Consider the following 9,406-nt stretch of genomic DNA (forward strand, 5'->3'; position numbering starts at 1 on the left):
GAGGCCTGCACCATTATGACTTGCCTGGACTTTATGAGGTCAGTGTGATGATGAGGCCTCCACCATTATGACATGTCTGGGTTTTTTGAGGTCCTTGTGATTATGCGGCCTGCACCATTATAACATGTCCGGGCTTTATGAGGTCAGTGTGATGATGAGGCCTGCAGAATTATGACATGTCTGGGGTTTATGAGGTCAGTGCCATGAGGAGGCCTGGGCCATTATGACATGTCTGGGTTTTTTGAGGTCAGTGTGATGATGAGGCCGGCACCATTATGAGGTGTCTGGGCTTTATGAGGTCAGTGTGATGATGAGAACCTGCACCATTATGACATGTCTGGGCTTTGAGAGGTCAGTGCCATGATGAGGCCTGCACCATTCTGACATGTCTGGTCTTTATGAGGTCAGTGTGATGAGGAGGCCTGCACCATTGTGACATGTCTGGGCTTTATGAGGTCAGTGCCACGATGAGGCCTGAACCATTATAACATGTCTGGGCTTTATGAGGTCAGTGCTATGATGAGGCCTGTACTATTATGACGTGTCTGGGCTTTTTGAGGTCAGTGTGATGATGAGACCTGCACAATTATGAGGTGTCTGGGGTTTATGACGTGAGTGTGATTATGAGGCCTGCACCATTATGACATGTCTGGGTTTTTTGAGGTCAGTGTGATTATGAGGCCTGCACCATTATGAGGTGTCTGGGCTTTATGAGGTCAGTGTGATGATGAGACCTGCACCATTATGACAGGTCTGGGCTTTATGAGGTCAGTGCCATGAGGAGGCCTGCACCATTATGAAATGCCTGGGCTTTATCAGGTCAGTGTGATGATGAGGCCTGCACCATTATGACATGTCTGGGCTTTATGAGGTCAGTGCTATGAGGAGGCCTGCACCATTATGACATGTCTGGGCTTTATAAGGTCACTGTGATTATGAGACCTGCACCATTTTGAGGTGTCTGGGCTTTATGACATCAGTGCGATGTTGAGGCCTGCCCCAATATGAGGTGTCTGGACTTTATGAGGTCAGTGTGATTATGAGGCCTGAACCATTATTAGGTGTCTGGGCTTTATGAGGTCAGTGTTATTATGCGGCCTACGCTATTATGAGGTGTCTGGGTTGCCTGAGGTCACTGTGATGATGAGGCTTGCACCATTATGATATATCTGGGCTTTATGAGGTCAGTGCCATGATGAGGCCTGCCTCATTCTGACATGTCTGAGCTTTATGAGGTCAGTGTGATGATGAGACCTGCACCATTAGGACATGTCTTGGCTTTATGAGGTCAGTGCCATGAGGAGGCCTGCACCATTATGACATATCTGGGCTTTATGAGGTCACTGTGATAATGAGGCCTGCACCATTATGACATGTCTGGGCTTTATGACATCAGTGCGATGATGAGGCCTGCACCAATATGAGGTGTCTGGGCTTTATGAGGTCACTGTGATTATGAGGCCTGCACCATTATTAGGTGTCTGGACTTTATGAGGTCAGTGTTTTTATGAGGCCTACGCTATTATAAGGTGTCTGGGCTGCCACAGGTCACTGTGATGATGAGGCCTGCACCATTATGACGTGTCTGGGCTTTATGAGGTCAGTGTGATGATTAGGCCTGCAGAATTATGACATGTCTGGGGTTTATGAGGACAGTGCCATGAGGAGGCCTGGACCATTATGACTTGCCTGGACTTTATGAGGTCAGTGTGATGATGAGGCCTGCACCATTATGAGGTGTCTGGGCTTTATGAGGTCAGTGTGATGATGAGACCTGCACCATTATGACATGTCTGGGCTTCATGGGGTAAGTGTGATGATGAGGCCTGCACCATTATGACATGTCTGGGCTTTATAAGGTCACTGTGATGATGAGACCTGCACCATTATGACATTGTCTGGGCTTTATGACATCAGTGCGATGATGAGGCCTGCACCAATATGAGGTGTCTGGGCTTTATGAGGTCAATGTTATTATGAGGCCTATGCTATTATGAGGTGTCTGGGCTGCCTGAGGTCACTGTGATGATGAGGCTTGCACCATTATGACATGTCTCGGCTTTATGAAGTCAGAGCCATGATGAGGCCTGCATCATTCTGACATGTCTGAGTTTTATGAGGTCCGTGTGATGATGAGGCCTGCACCATTATGACATGTCTGGGCTTTATGAGGTCAGTGCCATGATGAGACCTGCACCATTATGACATATCTGGGCTTTATGAGGTCAGTGCCATGAGGATGAGGCCTGCACCATTATGACATGTCCGGTCTTTATGAGGTCAGTGTGATGATGAGGCCTGCACCATTATGACATGTCTGGGCTTTATGAGGTCAGTGGCATGATGAGGCCTGCACCATTATGACATGTCTGGGCTTTATGAGGTCAGTGCTCTGAGGAGACCTGCGCCATTATGACATGTCTGGGCTTTATGAGGTCAGTGCCATGATGAGGCCTGCACCATTATGACATATCTGGCTTTATGAGGTCAGTGCCAAGAGGAGGACTGAACCATTATGACGTGTCTGGGCTTTTTGAGGTCAGAGTGATGATGAGACCTGCAAAAATATGAGGTGCCTGGGCTTTATGAGGTGAGTGTGATTATGAGGCCTACATCATTATGACATGTCTGGGTTTTTAGAAGTAGGTGTGATGAGGAGGCCTGCACCATTATGACATGTCTGGGCTTTATGAGGTCAGTGTTATTATTATGAGGCCTACGCTATTATGAGGTGTCTGGGCTGCCTGAGGTCACTGTGATGGTGAGGCCTGCACCATTATGAGGTGTCTGGGCTTTATGAGGTCAGTGCCATGATGAGGCCTGCATCATTCTGACATGTCTGAGCTTTATGAGGTCAGTGTGATGATTAGGCCTGCACCATTATGACATGTCTTGGCTTTATGAGGTCAGTGTGATGATGAGGCCTGCACCATTATGAGGTGTCTGGGCTTTATGAGGTCAGTGTGATGATGAGACCTGCACCATTATGACATGTCTGGGTTTTTTTGAGGTCCTTGCTGATGATGCGGCCTGCACCATTATAACATGTCCGGGCTTTATGAGGTCAGTGTGATGATGAGGCCTGCAGAATTATGACATGTCTGGGGTTTATGAGGTCAGTGCCAAGAGGAGGACTGAACCATTATGACATGTCTGGGTTTTTTGAGGTCAGTGTGATGATGAGGCCTGCACCATTATGAGGTGTCTGGGCTTTATGAGGTCAGTGTGATGATGAGACCTGCACCATTATGACATGTCTGGGATATATCAGGTCACAGTGATGATGAGCACCATTATAACATGTCTGGGTTTTATGAGGTCAGTGCTATGATGAGGCCTGTACTATTATGACGTGTCTGGGCTTTTTGAGGTCAGTGTGATGATGAGACCTGCACAATTATGAGGTGTCTGGGGTTTATGACGTGAGTGTGATTATGAGGCCTGCACCATTATGACATGTCTGGGTTTTTTGAGGTCAGTGTGATTATGAGGCCTGCACCATTATGAGGTGTCTGGGCTTTATGAGGTCAGTGTGATGATGAGGCCTGCACCATTATGACAGGTCTGGGCTTTATGAGGTCAGTGCCATGAGGAGGCCTGCACCATTATGAAATGCCTGGGCTTTATCAGGTCAGTGTGATGATGAGGCCTGCACCATTATGACATGTCTGGGCTTTATGAGGTCAGTGCTATGAGGAGGCCTGCACCATTATGACATGTCTGGGCTTTATAAGGTCACTGTGATTATGAGACCTGCACCATTTTGAGGTGTCTGGGCTTTATGACATCAGTGCGATGTTGAGGCCTGCCCCAATATGAGGTGTCTGGACTTTATGAGGTCAGTGTGATTATGAGGCCTGAACCATTATTAGGTGTCTGGGCTTTATGAGGTCAGTGTTATTATGCGGCCTACGCTATTATGAGGTGTCTGGGTTGCCTGAGGTCACTGTGATGATGAGGGTTGCACCATTATGATATATCTGGGCTTTATGAGGTCAGTGCCATGATGAGGCCTGCCTCATTCTGACATGTCTGAGCTTTATGAGGTCAGTGTGATGATGAGACCTGCACCATTAGGACATGTCTTGGCTTTATGAGGTCAGTGCCATGAGGAGGCCTGCACCATTATGACATATCTGGGCTTTATGAGGTCACTGTGATAATGAGACCTGCACCATTATGACATGTCTGGGCTTTATGAGGTCAGTGCTATGATGAGACCTGTACCATTATGACGTGTCTGGGCTTTTTGAGGTCAGTGTGATGATGAGACCTGCACAATTATGAGGTGTCTGGGCTTTATGACGTGAGTGTGATTATGCGGCCTGCACCATTATGACATATCTGGGTTTTTTGAGGTCAGTGTGATTATGAGGCCTGCACCATTATGAGGTGTCTGGGCTTTATGAGGTCAGTGTGATGATGAGGCCTGCACCATTATGGCACGTCTGGGCTTTATGAGGTCAGTGCTATGAGGAGGCCTGAACCATTATGACATGTCTGGGCTTTAGAAGGTCACTGTGATGATGAGACCTGCACCATTATGAGGTGTCTGGACTTTATGACATCAGTGCGATGATGAGGCCTGCCCCAATATGAGGTGTCTGGACTTTATGAGGTCAGTGTGATTATGAGGCCTGCACCATTATTAGGTGTCTGGTCTTTATGAGGTCAGTGTTATTATGAGGCCTACACTATTATGAGGTGTCTGGGCTGCCTGAGGTCACTGTGATGATGAGGCATGGACCATTATGTCATGTCTGGGCTTTATGAGGTCAGAGCCATGATGAGGCCTGCATCATTCTGACATGTCTGAGCTTTATGAGGTCAGTGTGATGATGAGGCCTGCACCATTATGACATGTCTGTGCTTTATGAGGTCACTGTGATGATGAGACCTGCACCATTATGACATGTCTGGGCTTTATGACATCAGTGCGATGATGAGGCCTGCACCAATATGAGGTGTCTGGGCTTTATGAGGTCACTGTGATTATGAGGCCTGCACCATTATTAGGTGTCTGGACTTTATGAGGTCAGTGTTTTTATGAGGCCTACGCTATTATAAGGTGTCTGGGCTGCCACAGGTCACTGTGATGATGAGGCCTGCACCATTATGACATTTCTGGGCTTTATGCGGTCAGTGCCATCAGGAGGCCTGCATCTTTCTGACATGTCTGAGCTTTATGAGGTCTGTGTGATGATTAGGCCTGCACCATTTTGACATGTCTGGGCTTTATGAGGCAAGTGTGATGATGAGGCCTGCACCATTATGACTTGCCTGGACTTTATGAGGTCAGTGTGATGATGAGGCCTCCACCATTATGACATGTCTGGGTTTTTTGAGGTCCTTGTGATTATGCGGCCTGCACCATTATAACATGTCCGGGTTTTATGAGGTCAGTGTGATGATGAGGCCTGCAGAATTATGACATGTCTGGGGTTTATGAGGTCAGTGCCATGAGGAGGCCTGGGCCATTATGACATGTCTGGGTTTTTTGAGGTCAGTGTGATGAGGAGGCCTGCACCATTATGAGGTGTCTGGGCTTTATGAGGTCAGTGTGATGATGAGACCTGCACCATTATGACATGTCTGGGCTTTGAGAGGTCAGTGCCATGATGAGGCCTGCACCATTATGACATGTCTGGGATATATCAGGTCACAGTGACGATGAGAACTGCACCATTATGACATGTCTGGGCTTTATGAGGCCAGTGCTATGAGGAGGTCTGTACCATTATGACATGTCTGGGCTTTACGAGGTAAGTGCGATGATGAGGCCTGCACTATTGTGACATGTCTGGGCTTTATGAGTTCAGTGTGATGATGATACCTGCACCATTATGACATGTCTGGGCTTTATGAGGTCAGTGGCATGATGAGGCCTGCACCATTATGAAATGTCTGGGCTTTATGAGGTCAGTGCTCTGAGGAGACCTGCGCCATTATGACATATCTGGGATTTAAGTGGTCACTGTGATGATGAGGCCTGCACCTCTATGACATGTCTGGGATTTATGAGGTCAGCGCCATGATGAGGCTTGCACCATTATGACATGTCTGGGCTTTATGAGGTCAGTGCCACGATGAGGCCTGAACCATTATGACATGTCTGGGCTTTATGCGGTCAGTGCCATGAGGATGAGGCCTACACCGTTATGACATGTCCGGTCTTTATGAGGTCAGTGTGATGATGATACCTGCACCATTATGACATGTCTGGGCTTTATGAGGTCAGTGGCATGATGAGGCCAGCACCATTATGACATGTCTGAGCTTTATGAGGTCAGTGCCATGATGAGGCCTGCACCATCATGACATGTCTGAGCTTTATGAGGTCAGTGCCAAGAGGAGGTCTGAACCATTATGACATGTCTGGGCTTTATGAGGTCACTGTGATGATGAGACCTGCACCATTATGACATGTCTGGGATTTATGAGGTCAGTGCCATGATGACGCCTGCACCGTTATGACGTGTCTGGGCTTTTTGAGGTCAGAGTGATGATGAGAACTGCAAAAATATGAGGTGCCTGGGCTTTATGAGGTGAGTGTGATTATGAGGCCTGCATCATTATGACATGTCTGGGTTTTTAGAGGTAGGTGTGATGATGAGGCCTGCACCATTATGACATGTCTGGGGTTTATGAGGTCAGTGCCAAGAGGAGGACTGAACCATTATGACATGTCTGGTCTTTATGAGGTCAGTGTGATGAGGAGGCCTGCACCATTGTGACATGTCTGGGCTTTATGAGGTCAGTGCCACGATGAGGCCTGAACCATTATGACATGTCTGGGATATATCAGGTCACAGTGATGAGAGAACTGCACCATTATAACATGTCTGGGCTTTATGAGGTCAGTGCTATGATGAGGCCTGTACTATTATGACGTGTCTGGGCTTTTTGAGGTCAGTGTGATGATGAGACCTGCACAATTATGAGGTGTCTGGGGTTTATGACGTGAGTGTGATTATGAGGCCTGCACCATTATGACATGTCTGGGTTTTTTGAGGTCAGTGTGATTATGAGGCCTGCACCATTATGAGGTGTCTGGGCTTTATGAGGTCAGTGTGATGATGAGGCCTGCACCATTATGACAGGTCTGGGCTTTATGAGGTCAGTGCCATGAGGAGGCCTGCACCATTATGAAATGCCTGGGCTTTATCAGGTCAGTGTGATGGTGAGGCCTGCACCATTATGACATGTCTGGACTTTATGAGGTCAGTGTGATTATGAGGCCTGAACCATTATTAGGTGTCTGGGCTTTATGAGGTCAGTGTTATTATGCGGCCTACGCTATTATGAGGTGTCTGGGTTGCCTGAGGTCACTGTGATGATGAGGCTTGCACCATTATGATATATCTGGGCTTTATGAGGTCAGTGCCATGATGAGGCCTGCCTCATTCTGACATGTCTGAGCTTTATGAGGTCAGTGTGATGATGAGACCTGCACCATTAGGACATGTCTTGGCTTTATGAGGTCAGTGCCATGAGGAGGTCTGCACCATTATGACATATCTGGGCTTTATGAGGTCACTGTGATAATGAGGCCTGCACCATTATGACATGTCTGGGCTTTATGACATCAGTGCGATGATGAGGCCTGCACCAATATGAGGTGTCTGGGCTTTATGAGGTCACTGTGATTATGAGGCCTGCACCATTATTAGGTGTCTGGACTTTATGAGGTCAGTGTTTTTATGAGGCCTACGCTATTATAAGGTGTCTGGGCTGCCACAGGTCACTGTGATGATGAGACCTGCACCATTATGACGTGTCTGGGCTTTATGAGGTCAGTGTGATGATTAGGCCTGCAGAATTATGACATGTCTGGGGTTTATGAGGACAGTGCCATGAGGAGGCCTGGACCATTATGACTTGCCTGGACTTTATGAGGTCAGTGTGATGATGAGGCCTGCACCATTATGAGGTGTCTGGGCTTTATGAGGTCAGTGTGATGATGAGACCTGCACCATTATGACATGTCTGGGCTTCATGGGGTAAGTGTGATGATGAGGCCTGCACCATTATGACATGTCTGGGCTTTATAAGGTCACTGTGATGATGAGACCTGCACCATTATGACATGTCTGGGCTTTATGACATCAGTGCGATGATGAGGCCTGCACCAATATGAGGTGTCTGGGCTTTATGAGGTCAATGTTATTATGAGGCCTATGCTATTATGAGGTGTCTGGGCTGCCTGAGGTCACTGTGATGATGAGGCTTGCACCATTATGACATGTCTCGGCTTTATGAAGTCAGAGCCATGATGAGGCCTGCATCATTCTGACATGTCTGAGTTTTATGAGGTCCGTGTGATGATGAGGCCTGCACCATTATGACATGTCTGGGCTTTATGAGGTCAGTGCCATGATGAGACCTGCACCATTATGACATATCTGGGCTTTATGAGGTCAGTGCCATGAGGATGAGGCCTGCACCATTATGACATGTCCGGTCTTTATGAGGTCAGTGTGATGATGAGGCCTGCACCATTATGACATGTCTGGGCTTTATGAGGTCAGTGGCATGATGAGGCCTGCACCATTATGACATGTCTGGGCTTTATGAGGTCAGTGCTCTGAGGAGACCTGCGCCATTATGACATGTCTGGGCTTTATGAGGTCAGTGCCATGATGAGGCCTGCACCATTATGACATATCTGGGCTTTATGAGGTCAGTGCCAAGAGGAGGACTGAACCATTATGACGTGTCTGGGCTTTTTGAGGTCAGAGTGATGATGAGACCTGCAAAAATATGAGGTGCCTGGGCTTTATGAGGTGAGTGTGATTATGAGGCCTACATCATTATGACATGTCTGGGTTTTTAGAAGTAGGTGTGATGAGGAGGCCTGCACCATTATGACATGTCTGGGCTTTATGAGGTCAGTGTTATTATGAGGCCTACGCTATTATGAGGTGTCTGGGCTGCCTGAGGTCACTGTGATGGTGAGGCCTGCACCATTATGAGGTGTCTGGGCTTTATGAGGTCAGTGCCATGATGAGGCCTGCATCATTCTGACATGTCTGAGCTTTATGAGGTCAGTGTGATGATTAGGCCTGCACCATTATGACATGTCTTGGCTTTATGAGGTCAGTGTGATGATGAGGCCTGCACCATTATGAGGTGTCTGGGCTTTATGAGGTCAGTGTGATGATGAGACCTGCACCATTATGACATGTCTGGGTTTTTTGAGGTCCTTGTGATGATGCGGCCTGCACCATTATAACATGTCCGGGCTTTATGAGGTCAGTGTGATGATGAGGCCTGCAGAATTATGACATGTCTGGGGTTTATGAGGTCAGTGCCAAGAGGAGGACTGAACCATTATGACATGTCTGGGTTTTTTGAGGTCAGTGTGATGATGAGGCCTGCACCATTATGAGGTGTCTGGGCTTTATGA

The sequence above is a fragment of the Pseudopipra pipra genome, unplaced genomic scaffold (assembly GCF_036250125.1).
Source record: "Pseudopipra pipra isolate bDixPip1 unplaced genomic scaffold, bDixPip1.hap1 HAP1_SCAFFOLD_212, whole genome shotgun sequence".
NCBI classification, from domain to species: Eukaryota; Metazoa; Chordata; class Aves; order Passeriformes; family Pipridae; genus Pseudopipra; species Pseudopipra pipra.